The sequence below is a fragment of the Cebus imitator genome, unplaced genomic scaffold, assembly GCF_001604975.1.
Source record: "Cebus imitator isolate Cc_AM_T3 unplaced genomic scaffold, Cebus_imitator-1.0 Scaffold220, whole genome shotgun sequence".
Classification (NCBI taxonomy): Eukaryota; Metazoa; Chordata; class Mammalia; order Primates; family Cebidae; genus Cebus; species Cebus imitator.
In genome coordinates this window covers 1,256,113-1,274,206 of record NW_016107535.1, presented here as the reverse complement: position 1 = coordinate 1,274,206, position 18,094 = coordinate 1,256,113, and the positions used below count along the sequence as shown (strand labels likewise).

General features: G+C 43.5%; 1 protein-coding gene across 4 annotated transcripts in view; it reads right to left on the bottom strand.

The window, feature by feature from the left end:
* LOC108318535 (LIM domain containing preferred translocation partner in lipoma) overlaps positions 1–18,094 on the bottom strand; it is a 731,582-nt gene that overhangs the window by 670,671 nt on the left and 42,817 nt on the right. The gene's annotated exons all lie outside the window — the stretch shown is intronic.

Below are 18,094 nucleotides of genomic sequence, written 5' to 3'. Positions count from 1 at the left end.
CGGGAGGCGGAGGTTGCGGTGAGCCGAGATCGAGCCATTGCACTCCAGCCTGGGTAACAAGAGCGAAACTCCGTCTCAAAAAAAAAAACAAAACCACTCCTCCTGGCCAGACACAATGGTTCACACCTATAATCCCAGCACTTTGGGAGACCATTTGTGAGACCAGCCTGGCCAACATGGTGAAATCCAGTCTCTACTAAATATACAAAAATTAGCCAGGCATGGTGGTGGGCGCTTGTAATCCCGGCTGCTTGGGAGGCTGAGGCAGGAGTATCATTTGAACCTGGGAGGTAGAGATTGCAGTGAGCCGTGCCACGCCATTGCACTCCAGCCTGGGCAACAAGAGTAAAACTTGTCTCAAGAAGAAAAAAAAAAAGAAAGCCCTGAGTCTCTTGCCCCCAAGCCCAAATCTCTTGGTCTGAGAGTCCTCCTGGGAACGTAGTTTGGCCTGAATCCTTCATAGGGGCAGACACTGTGCTGGAAGACTCAGAATAAAACCAGACTTTCAGGAGATCATTGTTGTCGGGAAAAAGGAGGATAAACTGCACAGTTAAATTGTAACATGGATTCCAACCCTAAGGTACTGTGATGATTAAGCCGGAGCAGTGAAGCCACTCAGGAATGAATCTGATCTAAAATGACTCCAGACTGAATTAAAGGAGAAGAAAGAGTGATGAGACGCTAAGGAAAATGGAGATGTGGGGATGCAGGAGGTGCTCAGAGATGGGAATCCAAGTACCACATCTCAGCTTCCCAGTGGTTCTATGTCTTAGTGATCTCATTCCGCTGTTGGTTGTAAAGGCTTTCTGGAGGTCAGATGAGTCCTTTTTCAAAATCATCACCCATTTCCTGCCTTTGGGCTGCACCAAGAGATTGCTTGTTCTCACCCCCAGGAACCCTTCAAGGTACAAACAGCACTGATCAGGTCACGAAGAGACCCAAGCCCCAAGCCCAAATCAGTCAGTCATCAAGATTTTGGATCAGTCAGTTCTCCTCATGTAGCTTACATATCTTTCACTTACAAATTAGGCAGACATCCAGAAATTGTCCAATTAAGTGTTCTAAAAGCAGCTTCTACTTGGTCTATCTAAAGGGTCATTACACATTTAGTTTGATTATTTGTTTTATATTTAGCAAACATGCCATAAGCAAACATTTATTATTTATTGAACGTTTAATAAAGGAACACAAATATAAGTTCCTATTAAAATACGTAAGGACATAGAATCAGAGAGCCTTCCATTGCATGCCAGAACCAGAATTCAGGACAGAGATCTTGCTACTGCAACCCTCCTCGGGGGTGGGGGTTGGGGTTGAGATGTCAAAATAGGTCTGGAGAGCATAAAGCGGTGGTCTTCATTCTGTCAGGAGCTCAGAGTCCCTTCCTGCATCCCAACAGAAGCATTTCAGCAGAGAAATGAGATTATTTCGTGGAGAAGAGCTGCTGGGAATGGTCTTAAGCTCTGAAAACCAAAGACCACGTGGTGAGCCACAGAGATAAAGATGAAAACCAGAATGAAAGACTTTAACTGTATTTTCCATCTTGCAGACATCTGGAGATCAGTTTCCACATCCACATAGAGATCCTTCAGTTCCTTCAATATATGTGTACCACCTCTCATCCTCCCGGCTCTGTGATCTCAAAATGAGAAGTGGCCATAAAATGCCATTAAGCACAATGCCTGTCCCCTTGGTATTCCTGAGGTCTCCAATGAAGCAAAAATCATTGTTTCCGGATGCTGCAAATTCCATCTTTCCAACAGAAAGTTCTTCCTTACATGGAACTAAAATCTGGCTCCCCAGCCTTCCATCCCTTGCTCCACGTTCTGCCTCTCAGGACCATATTTCAACCTATGTGTGTCTCATTAGTTTGGATTTTTTGCAGGTAAATATGTATGTTCCTTTCCTCAGTATCCATGGGGAATTGGTTTCAGGACCCCCGAGATACCAAAATCCAAAAATGCTCAAGGCCTTTATATAAAATAATGCAGTATCGCCCATGTACTTTAAATCATCTCTAGGTTATTTATAATACCTAACAATGCAAATGCTATCTAAATAGTTGTTATACTGTATTGGGTTTTTATTTTTTTTATTGTTGGATTTTATTATTGTTGTCTTTAAAAATATTTTCAAGCTGTGGTTGGTTGAATCCATGGATGCAAAAACCACGATACAAAGACTGTATATAGAAACAAAGCTACCCAAAACCTCAGCCCTCAGTCACTCTGGTTGTTCTCCTGACATACCACACTGCTGACTTCTAATGCATTTTTTTGCCAACTTGAAATCCATTCCTTCTGGATTTTTCCAGTGTGTTGCTGCTAAGCAGTCCATTGAGCATATACACTGCTGGCCTTGTGGACATCTGACCGGTGTTTAGTAGGGTATGTTTGTAGGGTATGTCTACTAAACATACCCTACTAAACACCAGTCAGATGGATTTGTCTGCTTTATTGAGAAATGACAGAAGACAGACCTGCAAGTCCAGCTCTTCGTCTACCTCCATGCCACAGCCTGAGCCACGCTCCCACCCTTTGTGGATGAAGCTCAGGGAGGCAGACCCCATTCCAAGATCCCCACTCCTGTTCTCAGATCCTGCCAGACCTAAAACTGTCTCCAGGACACAAGGCTATCCCAAGCAACATTAAAAGAGAACTCTGTAGGAACAGAGGGTCTTGTCAACACAATTCTGAGAATAACAAAGCAGCTGGCAGGCAGGGCAGCAGGGTCAAGCTGCTAATCACAGGGCTGAGAGCTTGTGATCCCTGACAGCACCATTCTGAACCTGTGTCTTTTTTAAAAGGGAGAAAAAATGTTATTTTCTTTCACAGTTCTGATGGCACCGTTTGCACTCAACATTCGTGTGGCAAAAACAGTGATGCTTCCAATTATTGACATGTTTTACCATTTATTAAATGATTTCCCAGTCTCATTTAATCCCTTCTGACAATTATCCCAGGAGGTAGTATTATACCCAATTTAGTGACAGGAAAACTGAGGTTCAGAGAGGTTAAGTATATTCCCAAGGTCACACCAGCAGTAGGTATTAAAAGAAATGCTGGTCTAGGAGTTGGACTACTTGAGACTTCAGTTCCAGTTCTGCACCATACCAACTGTTTTAACTCTGGTTAACTTTATTCTAAACCTCAGTTTCTACACCTGAAAATTGGAGATTAAAATAGCCACTCTGCTTATATCTCTGAGCAGTTATAAGGATCATATGAGATAATGAGAGTGAAAGCCCTATGGAAAAGGGTAAGGCCTTACAAAAGTGTAAGGGATTATTGTGTGATTACTTGCAAATGACTGTGCATTCCATTACAAATACAAAAAGCAGTGAGGTCATTCTTAAGACAAAGAAACATTAAGGCTCTGGGAATTAAAGGAAAATGATTTGATGTTCTATGGGGTTATGTCTATATGCTGCTCACTCTTGCAGTTCAAAGCTCAGCAGCAGCTGTCAGGTTTTCAGCCTCCAAATCACATATGTCTACAGGATGGCTCAAGACAAAAATCTCCCTTTTCAGCTAAAAGCAAATGCTGGGCCAAAAGGAGGTAATAGAGACGGACGTTTCAAAGACCCCCTGAGATTCTCAGTTCCGGAAACGTGACCTGCGATGTTTTCCTTGGAGGGGTTGTTAGAAACACGGGCTACAGTCTCTCTGAAACAAGCCCTTAGGGAAATAAACATACAGTAAGGAGCTATTTTCCTGAGAGCACTGAGGATACTCCCAAGCATGAATTAATCAAGGGCACAAGGTATTCCAAGTGGCAGATACCAAAAAGCTAATAATCTCCAACCCACAAAACCTCACAGAAGCTTACCATGGAATTCTAGCATCCGTAGCAGTGGGCAGCAGGCTGAGCCAGCAGATGAGGCTCATTTACATAGCAGGTCTTGCTGAAAATGACCTGGGCGCCGCAGAGGACCCAAGGAGCTCTGAGAACAAGTTGGTCTGGCGTCCTTCAGGCCTTTCCCAACATGCTACTTGTCAGAATCACCTTCAATTCCAAGAGCCAAGTCATCCCTGTCATTTGTGGAGGGGCTGGATCTTCCCCAGAAATCCATTCCCAAGGCTGATGAGAGCACAGCCCAGTGATGACTGCTTTTTGGTTTGCCTTTTATCATTTGCTTCCTGTGCTGAACATCTGAGAAAGGCACACGTAATTTATGGAATAGATGTGTGAGCATCTACTATGTCTGTGTGCTTGAATACCTGGGGATGCTACAGCAAAGAACTGTGAGATACAAACAACTTCAAGGAGCTCACAAATCCCGTTCAAGACAGGGACTGCAATGGACGGACAAGATACTGTAAATTTGATGAGTTCTGTAGGATCCCTCCCATGGGTTAGACTTCTGGGCTAGGAATTAAAAGAGGATGGGGCAGGAGGGCACAGACGAAGGAGCAAAGGGCATTCCAGGCAGAAGGAAAGATTTAAGCCAGACACAGTGGGATATGCCTATGTCCCAGGTACTAAGGAGGCCAAGGCAGGATTATTTGAGCCCAGGAGTTAAACACCAGCCTGGGAAACATAGTGAGATCCCATCTTTTAAAAAAGAAAAGAAAAGAAAAAGAAAAAGAGAAGAGAGAAGAAGAGAGAAAAGAAAAGATTTGAACCCCAGCAATGACTGAAAAGATATGTCAAAGACCAGCAAGTTAAAGTCAAGCTTAGAAAATGTGGGCCGGGCATAGTAGCTCACACTTGTAATCCCAACACTTTGGGAGGCTGAGTGGGCGGATCACTTGGAGTCAGGAGTTCAAGACCAGCCTGACCAACATGGTGAAACCCGTCTCTACTAAAAATACAAAAATTAGATGGGCATGGTGGCACGCGCCTGTAATCCCAGCTACTGGGGAGGCTGAAGCAGGAGAATCACTTGAACCCAGGAGGCAGAGATTACAGTGAGCCAAGATCGCACCACTGCACTCCAGTATGGGTGACAGAGTAAGACTCAGTCACCAAAAAATTGAAAAAAATATTATAATCTACTTAGGACATGTGTTCTCTCAAGCAAATTATTTCATCTCTCTAAACCTCGGTTTCATGATTGTAAAATGAAAAATAATATTGATATTGCTTATCTACCTACTAAAGCTTTTATGAGAATTAACTAATAAACTAGTTGGCAGAACGCTACAACATTTCAATCATTCTATCCATAAATGTTTCTAAATCCTCAAACGGAAAAGCGGGTAGTATTGAGTTTAGGGCAAAAACGCTGCTCAGTAAGAAGCAGGAACTCGTTTCTTTCCTCCCTGGCACTTATCAACATGCTCAATTTGAACGAACAACATGAGAGCAAGCAAGAGTTACTGGAAGAAACACATTTTATGTCCCAAATTCTCTATAGCTCATCTCTGAAAATCGTATAGCTTATCTCTGAAATCTTTGAAACTCATGACTGTCTTACACTTCCAAGAGTGACAGCCACGACAGTGGAAGGCGGAGAAATGTGTTTTAGAAAACCACTGCTCCAGGCAGGTCACTGGCACCGGAAGAAGTGTGAAACGTGGCATCCTGACTTCCACACCAACCAGCCAAGTGGTCAGAGAAGGCCCATCTGCTCTCTGAGCTTCAATTTCCTTGTCTGTGAAACAGGAACAAGAACAATCCCACCTTCCACTATGATGTTGTATGAACAAAGAAACCAACAGGTGTAAACATATTTTGTGTAGTGTAGAGCTATACAAAATACTGCCATTTTTATTGTAAACTCAAGTAAAAAGTTGAAGCACTACAAAAAATTACTTAGAATGTGCCCAAAACTTGATAATCACCCCTTACCCCAATTGCAAGATTCCCTGTTGCCCACCTGAGTTACTGCCAAGATTCCCGGCACATCCCAAAGATGCAATTCTATTGAGATTTCCCAGTTGACCCCTCGGCAGTGTTCTAAACCACATAAACCGTAGCATCCACCCTCCCTCAGGCCAGCCTCAAGGCTTCCAGGTTGGGCCCCATCTACGCTTTTAGCCACATCTCCTTTTATATTGCTACAAGAACTCCTGGCCGCAGGCAAAAGCACATCCACAATTCCACACGATTCAAAACTTGGCTCATGCTTTCCCCCTCGTGCTGTGCCTCCAAATCTGAGTACAGAATCTCTTTACTGCACACTGCGGAAGTAAGCCCCTTGGGAGTGTTTTGTGATTGGGGTATGGTCAGTGGTGTCTTCGGTGGCCCACCCCTTCTCTAAAGATGGTCCCACCCAGTCCCAGTGCATAAATCTCCACAGTTCTTTACGGTCGACAAAACTTTTCACACACTTCCTCTTTTTAAATGCTTAATATCAGATGTGTCCATGATGCCTATTTTGCAAATTTTATAGAAAGCGGCTGAACCAGTAATCACATGCAAGCTTTTGGGACCAAAGCCTGTGCACACTGCTCTCTCTTCCCTCAAAGTGGATGTAATTTAAACCCCGCTATAAGGCCAGGCATGGTGGCTCACCCCCGTAATCCCAGCACTTTGGGAGGCTAAGGCAGGAGGATCACTTGAGCCCAGGAGTTTGAGACCAGCTTGGGAAACAGAGCAAGATCTTGTCTCTATAAAAAAGAAAACATATATATATAAAATGTCATTTTATATATATATATATATAAAATGACATTTTATATATATATATATATAATGTCCATCTGTGTGTGTGTGTGTATAAAATGTGTATATATATTTATATATATTTAAATATATTTATATTTATATAAGTATATCTTTAAATATATATAAACTTTTGGAGAATAAAAAGGGCACAGTTTTATATTTACAGTATATAATATAAACTATAATATATATTAAATATATACTTATATATTTTTATATATTTAAATATATATTAATATTTTTATTAAAAATTTTAATATTTTTATTAAAAACAAAATATGTATAAATATTTCTTTTTTTCTTTTCCAGCAAATATATATAAAATAAACCTGCAGTTAAAGGTGCAGGAGGGCTGGCTCCACAGCCAGCTCACCACATGGCATTAGACAAATCACTTTCCTTCTGTGAATCACAGTTTCTTCATCAATAAAATGAGGGTTCTAGAGTCACCCTATACATCTACACACCCTTGTCCCTTCCAAGGAAAGACTTCAGAAATGAAACCTTCATGAGGAGCAAAACATCTCACATGTGTTTAGCCAGTTCCATCCCTGAGCTTCCCCTCCCAACCTCGAAAGCCCATCCAGAAAGAAGGAAAGCAACCAACCTGAATATCAGAAAGCCACCTGACCCTGCAGGCCAGCACAGAGAACTCACGCGGCTGCCATCCCCATGCAGACAAGCAAGCCACTCCCCAGGAACAACAGCCCTCATGGTCACAGCGCGGGAGCCTTGTCAGCAAATTGCTGGTTTGAATGGCAATTTTTTAAAGGCTCAAGATGCAAGAGCATTGATGCAGACGACACAGTCTGCTCCCTACACGCCTGACAGCCTATGGGCCTCACACTGGAGTCCACAGAAGAATCTCCCTCTTTTTCCCATCTCTCTTCTGCGTCAGCAAGTACTGCTTGGGTGTGGAAACAGTATGTGTGTGGCAAGCCACTGTGCCCTTTCCATGTATTCTCTAAAAGTCCAAATGCTGGCTGACAGGGTGCTCCCAGAACCACAGGATCCTCACTAGTCTAACCCAGGTACCCACTAGTCTAACTCCTGTAAGCTACAGTTTGAAGCATTCATTCATTCAAAAAGCATTACTGACGTTTATGTGGTTGGTGTTTGGTGCCAAGACGAGATTATGTTTCTGCTCTAAAGGACCTGTTCCAGTATCTTAAATGCCTTCCCAATGGCAACAGGGGAAGTCCAAAAGCTTTATCTAATAGCTCCAGTTTCTCTGTAACCTGGACTGAACCTTCTACTGCCACTGTAAACTTTCTCCCATTGCCACTCAACATACATTCCTTGCTTTATTCAAACTTAACTCTTGGCTCACCTTGTCCCCTCTGCTTGACCTGCTACCCTTCCACCCCCAACATCAAATATCCACGTCCTATCCATACATCAAGCCCACTGGTAGTCTTCAACAGGAATGAGATGATCCTTTAGAGAAAGACAGTCATTTATCTGTGGTGTCTTCATGTATTAAAGGACATCTAGCTCCCCAGGCCCCAATCACTAAATTCCGATGGCATCCTGACCTCCAGTCATTGAAACAGCAGAAAACATTCCATCATGATTTTATTTATTTGATTTTATGTTATTTAGATAGAGTCCCACTCTGTCACCCAGGCTGGAGTTCAGTGATGCAATCTCATATCATGGCAACCTCCACTTCTTGGGCTCAAGTAACTCCCCTGCCTCAGCCTACTGAGTAGCTGGGATTACGGGCATGCACCACCACTCCCAGCTAATTTTTGTACTTTTAGTAGAGAAGGGTTTTCGCCATATTGGTCAGGCTGATCTTAAACTCCTGACCACAAGTGATCCACCCACCTTGACCTCCCAAATTGCTGGAATTACGAGCATGAACCACCGCGCCCAGCCTCTGTCACGTTTTCAAACGCTTCCTAACAAGATGGTACTACCGCCAAAAGAAAATCACTGGACCACAGACTACATGAAACTCTGTGCTTCTCAGCCAGTCAGAATAATCTCTCTTCTCTGGATTTGCTGAGCCTGCTATTTAGGGCATTGATCAACATCTTCCTTACTCTGTTTTTTTGTTTTGTTTTGTTTTGTTTTTTAAAGATAGATTCTTGCTGTTCTTGCCCAGGCTGAAGTGCAATGGTGCGATTTTGGCTCACTGCAACCTCCGCCTCCTGGGTTCAGGCAATTCCCTCAGCCTCCCAAGTAGCTGGGATTACAGGCGCACACCACCACACCCGGCTAATTTTTATATTTTTAGTAGAGACAAGGTTTCACCATGTTGGCCAGGCTGGTCTCGAACTCCTAACCTCAGGTGATCTGCCCGCCTTGGCCTCCCAAAATGCTAGAATTACATGCTTGAGCCACCGTGCCCAGCCCCTAGACCCGTTCTAACTGTGCACCTGCCTTATTCTCCTTCCCAGTATCGGCTCCCAATGGCTCTCTCCTCACATTGCCAAATCCAGCTCAGGGACAGGTCCATAGTAAGTGTTTAAAAAACGTTTGTGAACAATTTATGTAAACAAGACAACTGTCCAAGGGCATGACTCCCAGGAGGAAATTAAACTGAACTGGAAAATTACAAATCAACTGCCGTCGTCAAATATAAGAACTCAGTTCTGAAAATGAAAGTGGGCAACTGGCCTGTATTTTCAGCGTATTAATTATATTAAGTTTACATATTTTACATAAAGAAACATAAATACTAAGCATAATTTTATAGTGTAATTATATACAGTATTATAATTAATTATAAATATTAAGTATTTCAGAATAATAACTCCTGGGAATTTTAAATGGATAAGTTGGGGGCAGATATATTCTCTCCATTAGCTCAATCAGAGCCCATTCCCACCAGCTAGAATGCCTTTCTGCATCAAAGAAACAGACTTTAAAATTACATTTCCCATACTTCCTCAGGGCTAGTAAATTAGGTTCCACCAGTAAGATGTCCTTGTGTGAAATCTGGAAGGTGGAAGTGAAGCTGAAACTTCCTGCTACGATTTTTACTGACAGGCAACACCAGGAAATCATGAAGGGTAAAAGGACATTCCATCTGCCAAGCCAGTGCCCCATCACTAACTATTAAGATGTTGAGAGAAGTTTCTGAGGCCTCAGCAGTGGCTTCCTAATCACATCTTCCTTATCCCTGTGTAAAATTCTTAAACTCAGTAGCTCCAGATGTAGTCTGCAGCCCACTGCACCAGTCTTTTCAACAATTTTCTTAGCATCTCTTTCCTGTTAAATTACACAGAATGTATTTCCTGAACTTTGTGAGATGCAGGAGGGGAAAAAAATAGATAAATTAACTGATCACTCATTCTTCTATTTATTTATTTGGACAAGATCTATGTTTGTCTATACCTAAGAATTTCTCCCTTGCAGCAGTGAAGGAACAAAACATATCTCCCTTTAGCATAAGACGCAAAATAGGGCCGGGCGTGGTGGCTCACGCCTGTAATCTCAGCACCTTGGGAGGCCGAAGTGGGTGAATCATCTGAGGTCTGGAATTCAAGACCAGCCTGGCCAACATGGTGAAACTCATCTCTACTAAAAACATAAAAATTAGTTGGGCATGGTGGTGTGTGCCTATAGTCCCAGCTACTCAGGAGGCTGAAGCAGGAGAATGCCTTGAACCTGGAAGGCGGAGGTTGCAATGAGCCGAGATTGCCCCATTGCACTCCAGTCTGGGCAACAGCAAAACTTCATCTCACCAGAGGGGGAAAAAAAAAATCCACATAGACCTAGAACTCCAAGATTATATAAGCAGCAGATGTAATAAGCAAATCAGAGTTATATAAACTAGTTTATGGACAATATAAACTCTAATTCATATACACTGAAGCATGGTTATAGCGTAACTACTGATCCTCTCCTCAGGAATCCTGGCTTGACCTTTGTTTTCCTGATTGCCGGTGAATACTCAGCACCATACAGGTGTGCCTGCTGCATACCTGGTGGTTCTGTCTCTGTGCGGCTCCACAGAGATGTCTGTTCCTCGTTTTAGCCAAAAGGAGCCTCCGTTGTATTTTCCAAAAATGGCCCCAGCAAATTTTCCAGTCCCACATGCTCTTCCAGAACATCGCCACCCCACCAAGATGGAAAGTCTATTGCCTCTTCCCTTGAACTTGAGTTAGTGAGTAGTCCAACCAATAAATTACAGTGAGACGACACATGTCTACAGCTTCTTCCTGCACCTGCTAGTGCTTCCTCGCTGTCTTTCACCCTCTCTCTCTTCCCCTCTAGGCTCGCCCTTTGGAACCAGCCACCATGCTATGAGGAAGTCCAGGCCACATGTAAAGACCACATGTAGATATTCTGGCTAACAGCCCTGGTTGTGAGTGAGTGAGCAATGACATACCTCTAGCACCCAGCCTTCAAGTCTTCCAGCTGAGGTCCCAGGCATTGTGGAGCACAGAGGTGTCATTCCACTTTGCTCCGTCCAAGTTCCTGATCCAGAAAATCCATGAGCATACTAAATGATTGCTACATACCACTGAGTCTGGGGGTCATTTGCTACACAGTAATAAACCGCTGGAACAAAGCCCAGCCCTTTCTTTTACCTCCACCTGCTGCCTGCTCTGACCACGCAGATGTGCCCTTCTCATCTGGTGACCCACGTTTTTCATGGACACCACTTTCTCTAGGGGTATCAGTGGTGGGCAGAAGGGCAGGGGTGAGTTCTGGAACAATAATAGCACTGAGACACTGCAGTGTTCATGGGGAAAACAAATGAATAAACATAAACATGGGACCCAACAGCCCAGTCAGCTCTGTCTACCAAGTAAATGTGAGGAGGTGATGCTTCCTCTCTATTTCCTCATCTATAAGATGGGCCTGCTAATGCCTGACTGTTGAAGAAGTTATGAGGATGAGATGAGAGGATGTGTGAGGAGGACTCCACCCAGTGCCTACAACGTCAGGTACCGAAGTTTATCCACCGTACCTTTCAGCTGACCCGGGGCTTCCATCTGCAAGTGTGATTCAAGACTACAGAACAGCACAACGGCTATATTGCTATCTTACCCGGCATCAAGCCCAGAGGACCTCATACATAGCAGGTAGTTAGAAAACATGAAGCCTGTACTATAGACCAAGCAAAGGTTCTATCATTTCAAAACAATAAGGTATAGTGTTTAGGGGTGTGGTCCCTGGAGCCACTGGCCTGGGTTCAGCTCTGTCACTGGCTGGTGGCCTGGGCCAACTTACCTAAGCTTCTTGTGCATTTGTTTCTTTATTTATAAACAGGGATAGCAGTAACACTATCCTCATAGGTTTCTTGAGAGAATTAAATGAAACCGTATGAATAAAGCAGCTAGAACAGAGACTGGCACATGGCAATTGCTTGCTACGTGTCACCAAGTGTGTAAATCTAGAAACAATCTTAGGACACAGGTATACAAACAAGGTTTTACAAATGAGGAAACTGAGACTCAAACTATGTAACTTGCACAAGGTCAAAGGTAGACGCGAGATCCAAATCCAGCTCCGTGGCCTTCCACCCAAATCCAACTCTGTGGCCTTCCACCCAAATCCAGCTCCGTGGCCTTCCACCCAAATCCAACTCTGTGGCCTTCCACCCAAATCCAGCTACGTGGCCTTCCACCCAAATCCAGCTCGGTGGCCTTTCACCCAAATCCAAAGCTCTTTGCACCTCAGCATCCTGCTTCCCGATATGCATGCCTAACGGAAAAATGTGTTTAATGAGAAGGGGGAAAAACAGCCCAGACATAATGGGGTTGCACCTTGGGAGCTTTCTGGGTATCACAGGATGATAAGGCCAATGTCATAAGCCCTGCCCTTCAGCACAGTCAGCTCCTGTGGGTAAAATTAGCTCAGCTCTGCTCCAGCGCTGCCTGGAGCCCCAAGGCAAAACTCACCCCAGGCACAGCACGACCTCACCTGACCCTCACTCTTAAGTAGGGTCCCTCATGCACCTCATTAGGGCCTGAGATGACTCATTGTGTTCTTTCTTGCCTCTGGTGCTGAGGTCACCTCTGTGCTATACAGAAAGGCAGCAGTGAAGGAGAAGTAAAGATGAAAATGCAGGCGACCATTCTGCATTCGCTTCCTCCACGGCAGCTCACAAGCAAGGATCGGAGCGCCTGCCTGCCTGCCTGCCTGCCATGCCAGCTGTGTCCTGGGGAACTAAAGCTCTGCCGAGTTATATAACCCAGCTCAGGAGCAAATGACAGACACTAGCCCAAATGGACTCCTGAAATTACCATCCTTATTCTACGTCGGTGGTGATGATATTGAGCAGGGAATGGGCCTCTTTGATATCCTTCAGTCCTACAGAACACAGCACAGTAACCATGACCGCGGGGGTCTCCTCTGTACTGTCCCACCCGATACCACCAGAATTGAAAGCCAATCTTAAATGTCACCGTCTCTTGGACCCTGCATGCTCTCATTTCTACCTGGCTAGATGTTTTATCACAACTCCCACAATGTCTTCTCTCTACAATGTATTATTCGGCATTTCTTTGCTCAACACATAGCACTTGCACACCTATTGTGGACTTGAGGGTACAGAAATGAAAGGAATCACTCTTGCCCTCAAGGAAATGCAACCCAGTTCAACAAATGGCCTGAAAGGGAGGAAGCAGAGACAATAGTGGTCAGAGGGGTGGTCCAAGAAGAGGTGGTATCACAGCACAATCTTTAGAGGACTGATAGGGTGGGCAGTGGTGTTTCAGATAAGAGAACAGCATGTGTGAGGTCACGGGGTCTACAGAGAATCCCAGGTATATTCCCAGATCACAGGATCACCCCAGAGATTTGTGAGAAGAGGACGGAAGGAGGCAGAGGTCAAATCACTTCCTGACTCTTCCCATTCCTGTCCCTTAGTTCATGCAAAGGATTCATGAATTTGCCCTGAATGAGGAAAGCATGGAAGGATTTTTAAAACAGGGACATAGCATGAACAGATTTGCATTTTTGGAATATCACTCAGGAAGAAAAGAGAATAGGATGGATGTGGATAAGAATAGAAAAAGAAGGCCAGCTGAGACTGCTGAAGCACTCCAGGAGAGAGATGCTGAGGGCTTAAACGAAGGAGAGGCTGCAAAGGTAGAGGGAGGAGGGAGGTGGGCAGGACGTGGCTCGGTGGTTGACTCAGTAGGGTTGAGGATAGTCAGAGGCAGGACTGAGGGACACAGGAGTCATCTGAATGAGTCCCAGTTTCCAGGATTGGGCGGTATCACTCACCAAGGTAACGATGCCAAAAGACACGGTGAGCCTCATGCAACTTTAGGATTTCCAACTGGAGCATCCCAAAGGCACATACGAGTGTGGGTCTGAAGTTCAGGAGCTCCAAACTGGAGATGAACACCTGGGAGTCATGAGACAAAGCTCTGCAATGCCTATATTTATGAGATGCGAGGGAGACCAAGAGCCTGCCGAGAAGCTCTGAGGAGAGGCCGGGGAGGTAAAGGAATAACAAACATGCAGAGAAAGTGGGAGTAGCCAACAGAAACAGCACCGCCAAAGCCAAAGCACAGCCCTGCTAAACAGGAACGCGTCTGGGCCCCCAAGACCAGGACACGAACAGCTTCCATCAGACCAGAATGGGTTGAGAAGCCAAAAGAAGGTGAGGCAGTAGAAACAAATATGAAGGCAGAGGAGTAAAGAAGCAGGATGGCATGCTCTCAGAAAAGCATGTCCGTATAAATCTTACCTCCTCTACTAGACACCAGACACGAGCTAGAATAGTGCTGTCCAAAAGGAACAGGATGCAAGCCACATATGAAATTGTTAATTTCCTGCAGCTATATTTTTTGAAAAGCAAGAAGTCACAGGAGAAATTCATTTTAATTTAACCCAATATATCCAAAATATTATCATTTCAAGAAGTAATGACCATAATATAATCTGCTAATAAGATATCTTACATTACTTGTTGTACTAAGCCTTTGAAATCTGGTATGTTATACTTAACCACACATCTCATTTAGAACTAGTCACATTTTAAACGCTAAACTGCCATATGTCATTCTAATTTAACTTTGATGAATCAGGGCTCAACATGGTAGCTGGCATGCTATTATGGTTTTATTTTCTGATAATATGACAAAATGAAGGAAAATGGATAGACGCATTGCCACTTCATTGAGAAATTCAGTAAACTATGGCTTCATTCTCTTTATCAACTATATAGTACTTTAAGTTTCTAGTCTTGGGTTATATTATAAGTAGTAGAGCCTTGGTATAATTTAATATTAATAGCATTAACTTTCACTCCTTCTAAATTTCCTCTGTTGCTTCAAAAGTCCCAAATTTTGTCAGCCTCCAACTTTCTTAGGTCAAAACAATTCTGCAAAACACTAGGCAGAGACTACCACTCACACAGATCTCAAGCCAGCCACTTTACTCCTCTGAATGAACCTCAGTGTTTTCTACCAGAAGATGAGTATATAACTCTTAACTCCGCAAATCTCACAGGCTCATTGTAAAACTCACACAAAACAGTGAAAACACTAACAATCTATACAAAAGCAAGGCAGAACCCACAGGAGCCTCTCCATTATAAATGTGTGTCATATGAGCTTATGATATAAATTTCAACCATGTCTACGTGCATGCATACATACATAAAACTCCACTTGGCTACCTTAATATCAGTATTTAACTTCCAACATCATTATACTTCCCTTCTTCCCTCAAAAACTGCAGAAGTTGTGGTCAACCTGATTTTTCTAGGAAAAAGAAGCTAGGTTGTCCCTGAGTCATCGCACTGAGGTTTGTAGAACTAAATAAAGCTTGCCTACAAAGCAGAGATGTAAACAGGCTGGGCGGGTTGGAGTGTGCCTGGGAGACGGTACACTTGAGACTCAATTACCTCTCTAGAGAGGGGACCCAGAAAGTGTCCTGTATGGGACTGACACCACTTACAGCCTAATAATGAAAATATTTCTCCAGCCCTAACAACTTCTAAGAGCTGAGTGGTAATAACTACTTGGCTCCATTCTGCTTTCTGGTGATACACACCAGGATATGTATCTGGGGGATTAGAAAGGGTATAAAGCTGAAATGAGGACTTCTTACAGACACAATTACTAAGCACAGAGGAAAAAATTAAGATGATCAACTGGAATCTTTTACTGTCTAAATTCACCATCAATGTACCTCATAAAAATCTTCCTTCAATGGTCCATGGCTAACTAACCAGGAATGAGGGCCACTCACAAAGAGAATGGGGGCTCCCCTGACCGTTCAGCACCCTAATTTTATCAGAGAAGAAACAGTAGGAACCAGGAGAGTACATAAAGGGTCAAAGATGGTGGTGGGGCTTGGCCATGTCACACAACATGTCAGTGGCATAAGCCTTGTTCCTCAGAATCCAAATCTCTTGCTGGTGGTGGGGCCTTGGTCATGTCACACAACATGTCAGTGCATAAGCCTTGTTCCTCAGAATCCAAATCTCTTGCTGGTTCCCTTTATGTGACTCCCAATTTTTTAAGCCAAATTAAAAACTACCCATTGACTAATCCAGCCAGATAAAACTATCGATGCATAGGTTGTAGAGTGTTAACTCCAAGAAAAATTTAAAAATAGATCAACTCAGCTGCAAATGCCATTTTACCCAAACTCTATCCTACCAGCAGAAAAAGAAAAAGAAAAAAAAAATCTTCAATGGGAAAAATATGAACAAAATTCAATAGGAAAAATATTCATACAATGCAGGAAAAAAAAAAAAAAAAAAAAAAAAAAAAGAGCATTCCACTTGCTGTTTCTCAATCACACATTTTCCACAGCCAGCAAAGTTCTTATGGCAAAGCAGTCATCAAAACTAATGTCCACCAGACCACACATGTGAACATGTCACCCTTCAGTGCCTGACCACACACAGCGGAAGTCAGATTTGCACAAATTCATGTCCTATAAGGAGCAGTGGAAAGCAGGGCCAGTTTATAAAATTTTGTTATCATTTAACAAACATTTACATGACACTTGTATATGCCAGGCAATTTTCTACACACTTTAGAAATATTAATTCATTAAACCTTTCCAATAACCTTAAATAGTAGCTACTATTATCATTATTCCCATTTTACAGATAAGAAAACTGAGACACAGACACAGAGCTAGAGAGCGGCAGAGCTGGGAACTGAACCTAGGCAATCTAGCTCAAGACCAGCCTGGCCAACATGGTGAAACCCCATCTCTACTAAAATATAAAATTTAGCCAGGCATGGTGGCATATACCTATAATCCCAGCTACTTGGGAGGCTGAGGCAGGGAGAATTGCTTGAACCCCGGGAGGCAGAGGTTGGAGTGAGATAAGATTATACCACTGCACTCCAGCCTGGGCGACAGAGTGAGGCTCCATCTCAAAAAAAAAAAAAAAAAAAAAAACAACAAACACTGGTAAGAAGGAGAAATTCTGATTTTTAAAATAATCACAATATTAGATTAAAATCTCCAGTTTTCAAAAAAAAAAAATCAAAAGAATGACACCTACCACCTACGTTACAGTGTGTGTGGGAGGAGTAAAAAATATTGGCCATTTCTCCACACAAGTTATGCACCCAATACATGCTCCTCTCTTTCAGTCTTTCACTCCCCACCCCCACTAGCCCCTTTTCTCATCAATCACCCCACTTTGCTTGCAGCACCTACAGCCAAAAATAAACCCTTCCCCACCTCTGAGTGTCAGCAGCCCCTCTTTCACAGACCCTTCCTAAGGCAGGTGTCTACAAAGAGGACCCCGGCAGAGCTCACAGCTGGAGCCAACCACATTCTCATGTCTGCCAAGTTCTGACCTACTTCCCAGCCAGACTGAAGCAGGTGATGCTGGTACTGATTCAGCAAGGTCTTTTTTTTGTCTTTTCAAATCATCTTGGACTTGGGACAGAGCCCAGAAATTACACAGTCATGGAACTCAGAACAGAAGGGTCTACAGAGTCCAGGCCATCAGATACAACTCGTGTCATTTCATAGATGTGGAATTTGTGTTCCAGAGAATGAGGTGTCTTAGGCAAAAATAAATCAGAATTCCAAATTCTTCAAATATCAGAAACCATAGTACGGCCCCAGTTATATCCTAAGAAAGGACCCTGGCCTGCCTATCACTCTCCCTCATCTCAGAAATTGTTCCTTATGGGCCTAGTGTGGTTGCTTATGCCTATAATCCCAGCACTTTGGGAGGTCGAGGTAGGAGGATCACTTGGGCCCAGGAGTTTGAGACCAGCCTAAGAAACCTGATGAAACCCTGTCACTATTAAAAAATACAAAATTTGGGCCGGGCGCGGTGTCTCACGCCTGTAATCCCAACACTTTGGGAGGCCGAGGCAGGTGGATCACAAGGTCAAGAGATCGAGACCATCCTGGTCAACATGGTGAAACCCCGTCTCTACTAAAAATACAAAAAATNGGTGAGCCGAGATCGCGCCATTGCACTCCAGCCTGGGCAACAAGAGCAAAACTCCGTCTCAAAAAAAAAAAAAAAAATACAAAAATTAGCTAGACGTGGTGGAACATGCTTGTAGTCCCAGCTACT